At 40.3% G+C, this 15,045-nt stretch overlaps 1 protein-coding gene across 3 annotated transcripts in view; it reads right to left on the bottom strand.

Moving 5' to 3' along the window:
• LOC124866813 (protein unc-13 homolog C-like) overlaps positions 1-15,045 on the bottom strand; it is a 188,194-nt gene that overhangs the window by 93,937 nt on the left and 79,212 nt on the right. The window lies entirely within an intron of this gene.

The following is a 15,045-nucleotide window of genomic DNA, read 5'->3' as shown; positions in this document are numbered from 1 at the left end:
CCATAATGTCATGATGAAAATTTAACATTCATATATTTTAGATTCATTGCCCACTAACTGACATATTTCAGGTCTTTTATTGTCTTAATACGGATGATTTTGGCATACAGCTCATGAAAACCCAAAATTCCTATCTCACAGAATTAGCATATTTCATCCGACCAATAAAAGAAAAGTGTTTTTAATACAAAAAACGTCAACCTTCAAATAATCATGTACAGTTATGCACTCAATACTTGGTCGGGAATCCTTTGGCAGAAATGACTGCTTCAATGCGGCGTGGCATGGAGGCAATCAGCCTGTGGCATTGCGGGGTCTTATGGAGGCCCAGGATGCTTCGATAGCGGCCTTTAGCTCATCCAGAGTGTTGGGTCTTGAGTCTCTCAACATTCTCTTCACAATATCCTACAGATTCTCTATGGGGTTCAGGTCAGGAGAGTTGGCAGGCCAATTGAGCACAGTGATACCATGGTCAGTAAACCATTTAGCAGTGGTTTTGGCACTGTGAGCAGGTGCCAGGTCGTGCTGAAAAATGAAATCTTCATCTCCATAAAGCTTTTCAGCAGATGGAAGCATGAAGTGCTCCAAAATCTACTGATAGCTAGCTGCATTGACTCTGCCCTTGATAAAACACAGTGGACCAACACCAGCAGCTGACACGGCACCCCAGACCATCATTGACTGTGGGTACTTGACACTGGACTTCTGGCATTTTGGCATTTCCTTCTTGCCAGTCTTCCTCCAGACTCTGGCACCTTGATTTCCGAATGACATGCAGAATTTGCTTTCATCCGAAAAAAGTAGTTTGGACCACTGAGCAATAGTCCAGTGCTGCTTCTCTGTAGCCCAGGTCAGGCGCTTCTGCCGCTGTTTCTGGTTCAAAAGTGGCTTGACCTGGGGAATGCGGCACCTGTAGCCCATTTCCTGCACACGCCTGTGCACGGTGGCTCTGGATGTTTCTACTCCAGACTCAGTCCACTGCTTCCGCAGGTCCCCCAAGGTCTGGAATCAGCCCTTCTCCACAATCTTCCTCAGGGTCCGGTCACCTCTTCTCGTTGTGCAGCGTTTTCTGCCACACTTTTTCCTTCCCACAGACTTCCCACTGAGGTGCCTTGATACAGCACTCTGGGAACAGCCTATTCGTTCAGAAATTTCTTTCTGTGTCTTACCCTCTTGCTTGAGGGTGTCAATAGTGGCCTTCTGGACAGCAGTCAGGTCGGCAGTCTCACCCATGATTGGGGTTTTGAGTGATGAACCAGGCTGGGAGTTTTAAAGGCCTCAGGAATCTTTTGCAGGTGTTTAGAGTTAACTCGTTGATTCAAATGTTTAGGTTCATAGCTCGTTTAGAGACCCTTTTAATGATATGCTAATTTTGTGAGATAGGAATTTTGGGTTTTCATGAGCTGTATGCCAAAATCATCCGTATTAAGACAATAAAAGACCTGAAATATCTCAGTTAGTGTGCAATGAATCTAAAATATATGAATGTTAAATTTTCATCATGACATTATGGAAAATATTAAACTTTATCACAATATGCTAATATTTTGAGAAGGACCTGTAGTTCTGGCCGTCTTATTAGTGACATTGTCCTGCAGGAAGGTGAACTTCTGCCTCACTCTGAAGTTTTTGGTAGTCTTTCATAGGTTGTTTTTTTTTTTCAGTATTATCTGGGATTTAGCTTAATCTGTCTTCCTTTCAACTCTGTCTTTGCTGAAAAAATAATACCCACAGCATGATGCTACCAGCACCATGTTTCATGGTGTGAAGCATGATGAGCTGTTTTTCTCAATACAAAAATATCAGTTTTGGTCTCATCTTACAAAACGTGTTCTTAAATCAATGATGTAGATTGAAGTTTGTGGTTTTAATGTGATGTAAAAGGTTTCAGAGATATGAACACTCGTGTAAGGCTGTATTTTTTGCTTAAAACTGAAGCCCTGTACTGGATTATGTGGTAAATGGATATAATTGGACTGCTTGTAGTTATTTATTTATTACATCTCTACATTTTACCTGATGTTTTCTTTATTTAATTTTTGTGGTGAACTAGTACTTTATGAACAGAATGTACATGAATAGTCGATGTTCTAACCCAAAGGGTGTTTATAATTATATTTCATTTAAAGCATATATAAAATATGCTGCAATAGTTGTGTTTTCGGAGGGTTTACAAGAAACTCTAGTTTAAGTCAAAGCAGAATCAAAGTACCTAGCTTGGTCTCATTTGAATTGGGAAATTCATGGGATCTCCCATAAGAAAAAGCAAAACAGATACAGAGAGAGACATGATGACTAAGTTGCAAATAGCTGCACCCACTGTGACCCACTTCTGCACTACTGACGGAAGCAGATAAGCAGAGAATTCCTCTTCTCTCTATGCAAATACACATCGTTGTGCCATAAATATCATTGTGTAATTCATTCTTTTTTATCAGCCAAACTTCAAACATTTGATCAGTTCAGTAACTTCCACATTTTTTAAATTTTTCCTGACAGTTAGTCGGGAGGTTTCTTTTCTCCTGCCCTCTGTGACAGGTGATAAAAACATGTGGGGATTTTCACATTGTCTGTTATGCATTTCAAATGGATAGATCTGGATTATGCAGGTTTTGTTTAACAAATAACAAGATAATATGAAATACTTACTGTGTAGACAAAGCTTTTGTTTACCAAACAATTTCTGCCTCAAGAAACTATAAAATTATATTTTCTTCCCTTGCCTTTCTTGTGAGGATGACAAAAAATGGATGATTGTTAGTGTAACTGGAATGACTTTTTCAGTGCCTCAGTACAGGCATTTTGTATTATCCCAGAAGGAAATGTTTTTGTTCATGTCATAAGTTATCAGTAGGGGTGCACCAATCAATCGGCCAGCAAATCAATTGCAGATACTTGCATGTGAAATGGATCTTATCTACCAACCCAGAGGTCTGAAAATGTGAAAAATGAAAGACTAAAGGAACTGTTTTTGTTATAAATTTTTTAGTTTAGTTAATTTAGTAGTTTGGAAAGAAATGCTCTAAACGTTTAATTTATATTTAAGAGCAATATCTCATGTGCAATTAATACTAGTTTGTATAGTTTTATGGGTGTTAGTCAGTGTTTTTCAATAAAATAAGATTGGAACATTGAAGGTGTATTGTGACCTTAAAACAGCTGACAGTGTCAGTAATAAAAAAATCTGTATCAGCCAATCGGAATCGGCAGGTCAGGCTCTTTAAAGATCGGCGATCGACATCGGCCAGAAAACTGCAATCGTTGAAATAAACAAATGAACCAAACATTCATTTTATTTATCCTTTATCAATACTGACAGCTGAAGCAAACATTTAAAGCAGCACACCAGAAGTTCTAAAGGCCCGCTGTAAAATCATAGTTCCATTCTAAGAAAATGTCACAGATATCCAAAGACAGCACACAAAATAAACATCACTCATTTCAAACTGCCCAAACTAAACGGGTATAACGGTACAAATGCCTTGATGTTTCCTTTAAAAACTATTAGGCACGTTCATGAAGATATTTGCAGGTGTGCAAATCTAAGTTTGGGCATCTTTCTAAATCTAAAACAAGGCACACAGACAGATCTGGCCTAAAAATGCTGAGGCAAATAGCATCTTTCTGTGCTGACTCAGTTTGCCCACATTTAAATGAGATCTCATGCATGTTTTAAAAGGAATTTCTGAAAACAAAAGCTATTTGTGTTACACAGATGGCACAGCAGAAAAAATACCATCTGCTGAAAGCTTGTGGTAAAAGTGGCACACGAGAAGGAAGAGAGAAAGCATTTTGCCATGCTTGCCTAATGAAAAACATAGAGGCTATATCCCAGCTACAAATCATCCTCTCTTCTAGTGAATGTGCTTGATATTTTTGCAAAAGGTTGTCAATTTTTTTAAAATCAGAATCAGCTGTATTTGCCAAGTTTGTGCACACTCTCAATGAAGACATTTTAAATATGAATATATAAAAAGGTCAAATAAAACATATATTTTTTTATTTAAATGTACACTATATTGCCAAAAATATCAGGTCACACCACCAAATCAATGAACCAATGAAATCCAGTGTTCCAATCACTTCCATGGTTGCAGGTGTATAAAGTTTGGTGTGGAGAAACTTGATTGGCCTGCTCAGAGTCCTGAACACAACTTTCTTGAACACCTTTGGGATGAATTAGAGCGGAGGCTGCAGTTCTGGTTTTCTCATCTAACTATGATCACACTTGTAAATCTTGTGGAAGATGTTTAGATAATGGTTAAAGTTCATATTGCTGGCAACGGTGGGTGCATCAACAGATTGGACCTAGATAGTTTAAGAATAGAATGTCGTCAAAGTTCAAGTACATGTAAAAGTAGACAAACAAATACCCTTGGCAATATAGTGTGTAATATACAGTGTCAATGTCCCTTCTGACTGCTGCGCTGAGGGTCAGACAAGATATGTTTTTTTTTTTTTTGGTGAATGAGTACACAGCCTGCACCCCACTATAGAAACTAAAGACTGTTTTTTCATTATTTTACTGAAATGCCTGTTTTTTTTTTTTTCTCGTTTTTTTTTGGTATAACTATAAGCTATGTACTGTACTGCATATGTACTAATCCGAGACATTTAAGAACAGATATTGGCAAACCTCAAGTCAGAGTCCACATTTCTATAAAGTTAAACATTCAAATGCCTTGTATATGATGGAAAACCTGGTAGCCTCATACTTCTGTAAAATAACAGTACCTCCGTACTACAGCACACTCAGCAATGATGATGATCCAAACACCACAGTATGTCCAATTTTCCTCTTCCTATTGGTTTCAGCTACCTATTTCCCAACTGGATAAACATGTCTTTAGGGTAACTGGCAACAGACGCATGGTAGCGTCAGTAGCAACTTGACTGCTCTCATCAATGCCATCCACTTTCTGCAGGTCAGTTTCAATATGCTGTTATAACATGAGGTATATCAGAATCAGCTTTATTGCCAAATTCGTACATACAAACAAGGAATTTGACTCCGGTACACTTTGCTCTTTTGTTCTGTTTTTGCATTACAGAATATACAAATTTACAATGTACAATATACACATATATAATAAAAAGGTGCATTTGCAACATCTGTTTGCTGTTGTTTTGTACTTTATTGAATGTTCATCAGAGAAACAGCCTGGGGGAAGAAACTGTCTCTGTGGCGGCTGGTTTTAGTGAACAGTGCTCTGTAGCGGCGGCCTGAAGGTAAAGCTTTGAACAGTTTATGTGCAGGGTGTGTGGGGTCGGATGAAGACAGGACAGACTGAATGATGGCAGTGTAGAAGATGACCAGCAGCTCCTGTGGAAGGTTGAACTTCTTGAGTTGCCTCAGGAAGTACAGTCTCTGCTGGGCCTTCTTTCGAACAGTGTCTATGTGTGAAGACCATCTCAGGTCCTCAGAGATGGTGGTTCCTGTATGGGGGTGGTGTTCTCCAAAAGTCCACCACCATTTCCACAGTCTTGAGTGGGTTCAGTTCAAGGTAGTTCTGACCGCACCAGTGTACCAGCCGATCCACCTGCTGTCTGTATGCAGACTCATCACCGTCCTGGATCAGTCCAATGACAGTGGTGTCATCTGCAAACTACAGGAGTTTCACGGACGAGTCCGATGAGGTGCAGTCATTTGTGTACAGGGAGAAGAGGAGTGGGGATAGAACACACCCCTGGGGGGCACCAGTACTTATTGATCTGGATCGGGAGAAGATGCTCCCCAGTATCACCTGCTGCTGTCGGTCCGTCAGAAAGCTGTTGATCCACTGACACCTGGGAGGCTGGGACGTTGAGCTGGGTGAGCTTCTGGTGGAGGATGTCTGGTATGATGGTATTGAAGGCCGAGCTGAAGTCTACAAACAGGATCCTGGTGTTCGTCCCTGGGTGGTCGAGGTGTTGCAGGATATAGTGTAGACCTAAGTTAACAGCATCATCTGCCGACCTGTTTGCTTGGTAAGCAAACTGCAGGGGGTCCAGCAGGGGGCCTGTGATGTCTTTCAGGTGCTTCAACACCAGCCGCTCAAAGGATTTCATGACCACAGACGTCAGGGCTACAGGCCTGTAGTCATTTAATCTTACGATGGTGGGTTTCTTGGGAACTGGGATGATGGTGGATTGTTTGAGGCAGGAGGGGATCTCACATTTCTCCAGTGACTTGTTGAAGATCCTTGTGAAGATCGGAGCGAGTTGATTTGCACAGGCTTTCAGGCATGATGGGGAGATGTTATCAGGTCCTCCAGCTTTCATTGTTTTCATGCTCTGAAAGAGCCTGTTTATATGGGTTAAGAAAGCTGCTATCCAACTTATGTCTTGATGCTGTGATGCTTTTTGTGAATTCTCTTAGCAGCTTCCAGTTTTGTACTGCAAACAAACTGCTGAGCAAACAGAAACAGGAATCTTGTAGATATGGAATTGTACATCTAATATCAGCATACCAGTAGCTTCATTTCAAAATTTGGAGGGGTGACCCAAACAAATGGGAGTCTGATCACATGTATTTGCATACTTATCTACCCTGTGAACTCTACTGCTCAAGAAAAATAAAGAGATATATTGTTTGCAACCACTCATTTAACAAGAGTCTTATTTGGTGAGTATCTGGAGTTGTTTGTTACTAAATAAATACATATATGTATAAAAATTATTTAAAAAAATTATAATGACTAATGCATTTGTTGTGTTTGTGGCTGAAGAACTGTGACCTGACACAAAATAGTTGCAAATTGCTCCCATCTACTGGACTTGGTGTTGTGTTTGCGTCTGCTTGTAGTTTGTGCAATCTACTTCCTGAAGCCAGTGCAGAAATAAACAAATGGCTGGTGCAAAACTATTGCAAAAACTGGAGGAGACTGCACTGCTTCGTGAATCCTACAACCAGAGATTTAATGCCCTATCCAGAGAGACCTCCAAATCCCAGCTAGGAAAGATTTGCTATACAAGGTGTCACTGTGTATCAGTGCTATTGGAGTAAAGCTAGAGGTGAAGAAATGCATATGTAGTAAAATGTGGAGCGACAGCTGCATTCCAGCTCCCTCTCTGCTGATTCAAGCTCTCTGTTTTACAAAAGCAAACTCAATCTACTTCAGAATGCCATTATTGGGAAATCCATATGGTGAGTGAGCGGAGCAGCCAGATCTGAATCTTATTACTGGGAAAAACTGGCAGGTCGGCTCTGTGGGATGCTACTGAAACCAAGAGTATGAACTGTGTGTGGATGTGTGAGTGTGTGTGAACCTCTGGTCTGTGGCAACGTTGACAAGAGAGCAGAAGGGCAGTGCTGGCAGGTGAATGCAACGTGATCTTCTGTGACTTTTCTCTGTGATACAGCTAGACAGCTAGACAGCCGGGCCATCTGACTATAAAAGAGGCTTTCTCTCTTCACTTAACCCCCTCTCCCCCTCTCTCATCTTTCCGTGCCATTACTATTTCATTTATTTTTCCTCCTCTCTTTAAATCCATCTCTTTTCCTCTGAATATTTTCATCTTTGCGCAAATCCTTTAGTCAACTTTCTCTCGGCTTGATAGATTCACCAGTGTTGCCAAATCCTCTGAATCAAAACCTCACTATTAGCAACCTCACCCTGTCTTGGAAAACATATTCTATCAGTCTTTCACAATACTAACTCTCTCCTTCCTTCATCCATCCACAAGCCCTCAGCTGTACCTGCTGCTCAGTAATCACTGGGGGCATAACACTGTTGCACACAACAGAGGAACAAAAGCGATACCCCGCTCAACAACGTGTTGCTTTTTGTGCCACATTAGAGGTGAGTGGGTCATCCTTCAGCTTCCGTTTACTGTCACGCTGTCAAGCTGTCAGCAGGGGATCATGCAGAGATGGGCACACAACTGTGCCTTTGTGTGTGCAGGATTGTGCCCACATGTAGCTGTTTTTCAGAGGATCAAATGAATGAGGAGGGGATGTATTCAGCGGGTTTATATATATATATATATATATATATATGTATATATATATATATACAGGGGTTGGACAATGAAACTGAAACACCTGTCATTTTAGTGTGGGAGGTTTCATGGCTAAATTGGACCCGCCTGGTGGCCAGTCTTCATTGACTGCACATTGCACCAGTAAGAGCAGAGTGTGAAGGTTCAATTAGCAGGGTAAGAGCACAGTTTTGCTCAAAATATTGAAATGCACACAACATTATGGGTGATTTACCAGAGTTCAAAAGAGGACAAATTGTTGGTGCACGTCTTGCTGGCGCATCTGTGACCAAGACAGCAAGTCTTTGTGATGTATGAAGAGCCACGGTATCCAGGGTAATGTCAGCATACCACCAAGAAGGACGAACCACATCCAACAGGATTAACTGTGGACGCAAGAGAAAGCTGTCTGAAAAGGATGTTCGGGTGCTAACCCGGATTGTATCCAAAAAACATCAAACCACGGCTGCCCAAATCACAGCAGAATTAAATGTGCACCTCAGCTCTCCTGTTTCCACCAGAACTGTCCGTTGGGGTGTCCACAGAGTCAATATAAACGGCCGGGCTGCTATAGCCAAACCTTTGGTCACTCATGCCAATGCCAAATGTCGGTTTCAATGGTGCAAGGAGCGCAAATCTTGGGCTGTGGACAATGTGAAACATGTATTGTTCTCTGATGAGTCCACCTTTACTGTTTTCCCCACATCCGGGAGAGTTACGTAATGGAGAAGCCCCAAAGAAGCGTACCACCCAGACTGTTGCATGCCCAGAGTGAAGCATGGGGGTGGATCAGTGATGGTTTGGGCTGCCATATCATGGCATTCCCTTGGCCCAATACTTGTGCTAGATGGGCGCGTCACTGCCTAGGACTACCGAACCATTCTTGAGGACCATGTGCATCCAATGGTTCAAACATTGTATCCTGAAGGCGGTGCCGTGTATCAGGATGACAATGCACCAATACACACAGCAAGACTGGTGAAAGATTGGTTTGATGAACATGAAAGTGAAGTTGAACATCTCCCATGGCCTGCACAGTCACCAGATCTAAATATCATTGAGCCACTTTGGGGAGTTTTGGAGGAGCGAGTCAGGAATATATATATATATATATATATATATATATATATATATATATATATATATATATATATATATATATATATATATATACAGGGGTTGGACATTGAAACTGAAGCACCTGGTTTTAGACCACAATAATTTATTAGTATGGTGTAGGACCTCCTTTTGCGGCCAATACACCGTCAATTCGTCTTGGGAATGACATATACAAGTCCTGCACAGTGGTCAGAGGGATTTTAAGCCATTCTTCTTGCAGGATAGTGCCCAGGTCACTACGTGATACTGGTGGAGGAAAACGTTTCCTGACTCGCTCCTCCAAAACACCCCAAAGTGGCTCAATAACATTTAGATCTGGTGACTGTGCAGGCCATGGGAGATGTTCAACTTCACTTTCATGTTCATCAAACCAATCTTTCACCAGTCTTGCTGTGTGTATTGGTGCATTGTCATCCTGATACACGGCACCGCCTTCAGGATACAATGTTTGAACCATTGGATGCACATGGTCCTCAAGAATGGTTCGGTAGTCCTTGGCAGTGACGCGCCCATCTAGCGCAAGTATTGGGCCAAGGGAATGCCATGATATGGCAGCCCAAACCATCACTGATCCACCCCCATGCTTCACTCTGGGCATGCAACAGTCTGGGTGGTACGCTTCTTTGGGGCTTCTCCACACCGTAACTCTCCCGGAAAACAGTACAGGTGGACTCATCAGAGAACAATACATGTTTCACATTGTCCACAGCCCAAGATTTGTACTCCTTGCACCATTGAAACCGACGTTTGGCATTGGCATGAGTGACCAAAGGTTTGACTATAGCAGCCCGGCCGTGTATATTGACCCTGTGGAGCTCCCAACGGACAGTTCTGGTGGAAACAGGAGAGTTGAGGTGCACATTTAATTTGGCCGTGATTTGGGCAGCCGTGGTTTGATGTTTTTTGGATACAATCCGGGTTAGCACCCGGACATCCCTTTCAGACAGCTTCCTCTTGCGTCCACAGTTAATCCTGTTGGATGTGGTTCGTCCTTCTTGGTGGTATGCTGACATTACCCTGGATACCGTGGCTCTTGATACATCACAAAGACTTGCTGTCTTGGTCACAAATGCGCCAGCAAGACATGCACCAACAATTTGTCCTCTTTTGAACTCTGGTATGTCACCCATAACATTGTGTGCATTTCAATATTTTGAGCAAAACTGTGCTCTTACCCTGCTAATTGAACCTTCTCACTCTGCTCTTACTGGTGCAATGTGCAATCAATGCAGACTGGCTACCAGGCTGGTCCAATTTAGCCATGAAACCTCCCACACTAAAATGACAGGTGTTTCAGTCTCATTGTTCAACCCCTGTATATACCAGTCTATGAGCAGAAAGACTAATGCAGATTACTATGGGATGGGAGTGGTGTCTAACAGGATTAATTCTTTAGGGATTATTCTGGAAAATGAAGTGCTTTACATCAGAATTTCAATTATTGTGAGCAGAAAGTACGTAAGTGCACCTTTGCATCTCTCAAAAGCTTCAAATATATTTGGTTTAAAAATATCTACTTACACACAAACACACACATTTTAAATTCTTTAAAGTTGGAGCTAAACAAATGGTTTCCAGTAACTCTAAAACGTAGCCCGCAGGGTTACTGTTTAACCATTCCAAGCCAACCAGTTTTGCAGTGTCTCTGAACAGCCAATCACAAAGCATTCAGCTGTTGATTTGAGGTGAAGATTAATTTGTCAATATTCCTGACTTTACTTCTGATCAGCACAGTAAAAACATTTGCCAATATTGTTATTTATTTGATAATATTGTTAATAAACTGAAAATAAAAAGGGAACTGATTTTTGTTTTTTCTTTTACGGTTGGATTTTTAACAAAAATTAGCCCGACTCTTACTTAATTCTCATGTCCAACCGAAGGATAAAACATGGGGACAGAGTAGACAGACACAAAGTGCACATAATGCTTCAATTTTTCATAAATTGTTATTTTTTATTTTTTTTTATTTTATTTATTTCAGACAATGATTTCGGTAAATAAATCAATTTCAGAAATGCTTATAACAAACAAACAAATATCCAAATACCATACAAAAAAGTGTTTGGTAAACATTAAATTAAATTTCCAGTTCCCAATAAATTAAATTAACTTAAACACAAATAGCAACCAGTAAAATAAACATATTCCAACAAGCAAACTTGTCAGTATATTTAACCTGAGATCTGACATTGATTATTAATTAATATAAATTGTCTGAAAAGGGGTATGAAGAAGTAAAACTTATTTTTAATACCCCTTCTCCCTCTAATTGCACTTAAATTAACTGAGTAACCTTCCTAATTAACATCTATGTTTTTGATCCAGAATTCACGAACCAAAAACTAATAAATAAATATATATACACAATTATCTATATATATACATATACACACATATACACATATATATATCTACACATATATACATACATACACATACACATACATACATGCATATATACACATGCATAAATACCCACACGCATACATACACATACACACATACATATATATATATATACACACATACATACATATACACATGTACACATACAGACAAACATGTACCTCCACATATGTACATGTAACTGCACACATGCATACCTACACTCACAGAAACACACCACACATTAGGCCTAAATCCACATTCACATTCTTGTATATCGGCACTTAGGGACCCCCCCCCCCCAAATCATCAGAGCCACAATCCAACACCACAGCTCCACCACCACCAGCTCCCCCCACCAATCCCAACCCCACACCCCAAAGCGCAAGGTGGCAGACAAGATCCCCAGGACCCCCCTGAACTACCAAGCCGTCCACAAGAGTCCCCTGAACCCCGACCTGCCCCCCACCACCACGAGGCACAGAGCGAGGAGCAGCGAGAGAAGCCAGGCTGCAACAACTGCAGCGTCAGGCTGCAGCTACAGAGTACCAGAAGCAAAGAAGAGGGCCCCGCACCCCCATGCACCCCATGCAAACATACAGCAGAAACACAGACACGCACACACACACACACACACACATACATACCGTGCTCAGATGAGATACCATTCACCTCGCCTCTTCATCCCAATACATGTCACAATGGATCTTAAAACTACATTTTATTATTTATCAAAAAAACAATACTTTATGTTCTCGTACATAATACATTCCAAAGCTTGCAGTAAAAAAAAAATAGAAGTGTAATAAAAAAGGGAAAATAGTTTCTTTATGAATCTGAGGGCCTGCAAATTGCACATATTCATCAGTCTCTTAGCAACTGAAATCTTTCTTGGTTATGTGAATATTATTTTTTGCACATATAAAAATCCAAGAAATTCTCTATAACTCTTATGAAATTAAACCTTTCCAGTTACTCTCTCACAAAAGGATGAACTCCTTCCCATCTTTACATCTTAAAGACTTCCCTGCCCTAGAATGCTGTTTTGTATTAAATATCATATTACTGACCTGTTAGCATTTAACCTCAGCAGACTAATTTTATTTGTCATTGAACAAGAAGAATAAGACAACATGTCATGCAAGGGGTGGTGACACATACCGTGAAGCCTAAGAATTCATTATCATAATATATGAAGGTGACAGCAGGTTAAATCAAACATGTTCTTGCCATTTCTGTAGCAAGTCAACCAGAAAATCCTATATAAAGCACCATAATTAAGCTCACAGAGGTGCTCCCTGAGGCTTATCATTCAGCAGCAATCATTGAACTAATAGCCATGACAAATGAACCAGTGTCATCCCATATATGAGCTAACAAGTGAGAGTGACCCCACTGGGCGATGGCATTTTATGATACCTTATAAAGTAACAATATCTCTCCTATTCTGTGTGAGTGTGAGGTTGCACATATTTCAGAAGCACTTACAAGATTATCCAGGCACTTTCAATAATGTCACAACAGAGTTTCAAATAAATAACTTTGCAGTTGTGGATCAATACATCTCTGCTACCGGATTGCTTATTAAATAAATGCTGTTATCATTTCCAAACATTGTTATTGCACTGGATTTAATTCAGGTTCAGGTATCAGGTAACGCACGCACACTGCCTTATTGTATGATTTTCTGATAAATAATCTTGTCCTTCATTGCCAGCAGGGAGCTCACATTAATTCCTACTGGAGGAACTGCTTCAGTGCGGCAGGACATTTCCAACTTCATAGCAGTATCTACCCTTTACAGCCAACATGGTGTGATCGGTGACTAAATAACAGTTAATGATGACACTGCAGCTCAACCACAAAGATAACAGAGGGAGCTTGGACAGCACATAGCAGAAGGAATACATGACTGCCTCACCACCATGCTGGTTGCAAAATCCATTTTATCAGCATTGCACTGACATAAATATTCCAAATTATACATTAGCAAATGCCATTTGTTTTATGGCATCAGCATCCAGGGTCTGCAAAGGTATTTGTGGTGCATTTCATCTGAATATAAATTTTTTGTGAGAAAAACACCTTCTTACTCTGCATTTATTAAACTCTATGTGCAGATGACTATAACTAGCAACAAACATAAACTTGCCACTAACATGTGCTACTGTTTTACACATCATATTTAGCAAAAATACATCACAATAAAGACAAATAGATTCAATTTCTCCAAGCCGCTAAAACCAAATACATTGGATCCCATTCAAACTAAAGTATACGGTGCCATGAAAAGTATTCACACCCCTTGAAAATGTTTAAAACATTGTATAGCCACATATTGTAATATATTTTTAGAGCAATGCATAATAGTGCTGTAGATATAAAATGACACAGTGTTGTATTTTCTTTTACAAATAAAGATTTACAATGTGTGGTATAAATATGTCAAAATTTCTAGATCCCAGAGGTGTCGAATGAAGGCGAAGGAGGCAGTTGATTCTTTCGTTTGACACCACTGGAATCAAGAAATTTTAACAGATGTCTTACTGTACTCTGAGTCACAACATATCCATGCTGAATACATTTAAGGTGGTGAAACATATATCCATTAAGCCTCCCATAACTCTCCAGCTGGTCAATGAGGAAGGCCACGACATCTAAAGGATCGGACTGATGTTTCCTTCTGTGCAGTCCCATTCTAGGATACTTCTCAGACTGATTATGATATCATCCACAGTGCGCAGCAGCATCAATATTTCTCCATGTCTTACACCAAACATGAAGTAAAACTTGACCAACTCCTGTAAATTAGCCATTGTGCTAGCCTTCATTGCATGTACTAAACTCAAACTACCGCCACCTTCTGGATGAAATTATCACGTTTGTACTATATATTATCATATTTGTACAATATAGGTACCACATTATAATGTGATAATGTTTGAAAATTTATTTTCCTCCGTAACAGCAATACGCTTCCGTAGTATTCAGACCCTTTTATTCACAAATTTCAAAACGTACGTATGGCACAACTGCAAATCTACAAAGACATGGACTTCCCCCCTAAATTGACAGGACGGGCAGGAAGAACATTGATCAAGCAGCTCGTGGTAACTCTGGAGGAGCTGCAGAGATCCACAGTTCAGGTAGGAAAATCTCTTGACAGGAGAAGTATTATTCATGCATGCTACAAATCTAACCTTTATGCAACAGTGGCAGAAAAAAACAATGGTTTATTGTGAGCCAGAATAAATTCCATTTGCAGTTTTCCATAAATATTTTAGGAGATGACACAAGCAGGTAAAAGAAGATGATCTGGCAAGACATGAACAAAAATACACTTTTTTGACTGCAATGCTATGTAATAAGAAAAACATAAATATTCCAAATATTTCGCCATGGTAAAAGTGGTGGCCGCATCGTATTGTGGGTTGCCTGTTGTGGGTTGAGGTTTACTTTCCAGCAGGACAACAACACCAAACATACAATGAGTGCTGCAGTGATTTAGACAAAGCATACTGAATCTAATAGGGAATCTGTATTAAGAATTGAAAATGTATGTTCAAAGATCCTCTTTAT

Source organism: Girardinichthys multiradiatus, chromosome 4 (genome assembly GCF_021462225.1).
Source record: "Girardinichthys multiradiatus isolate DD_20200921_A chromosome 4, DD_fGirMul_XY1, whole genome shotgun sequence".
Lineage (NCBI taxonomy): Eukaryota > Metazoa > Chordata > Actinopteri > Cyprinodontiformes > Goodeidae > Girardinichthys > Girardinichthys multiradiatus.
The sequence above is the reverse complement of the archived record's forward strand: the minus strand, read 5'-3'. Positions and strand labels throughout refer to the sequence as shown.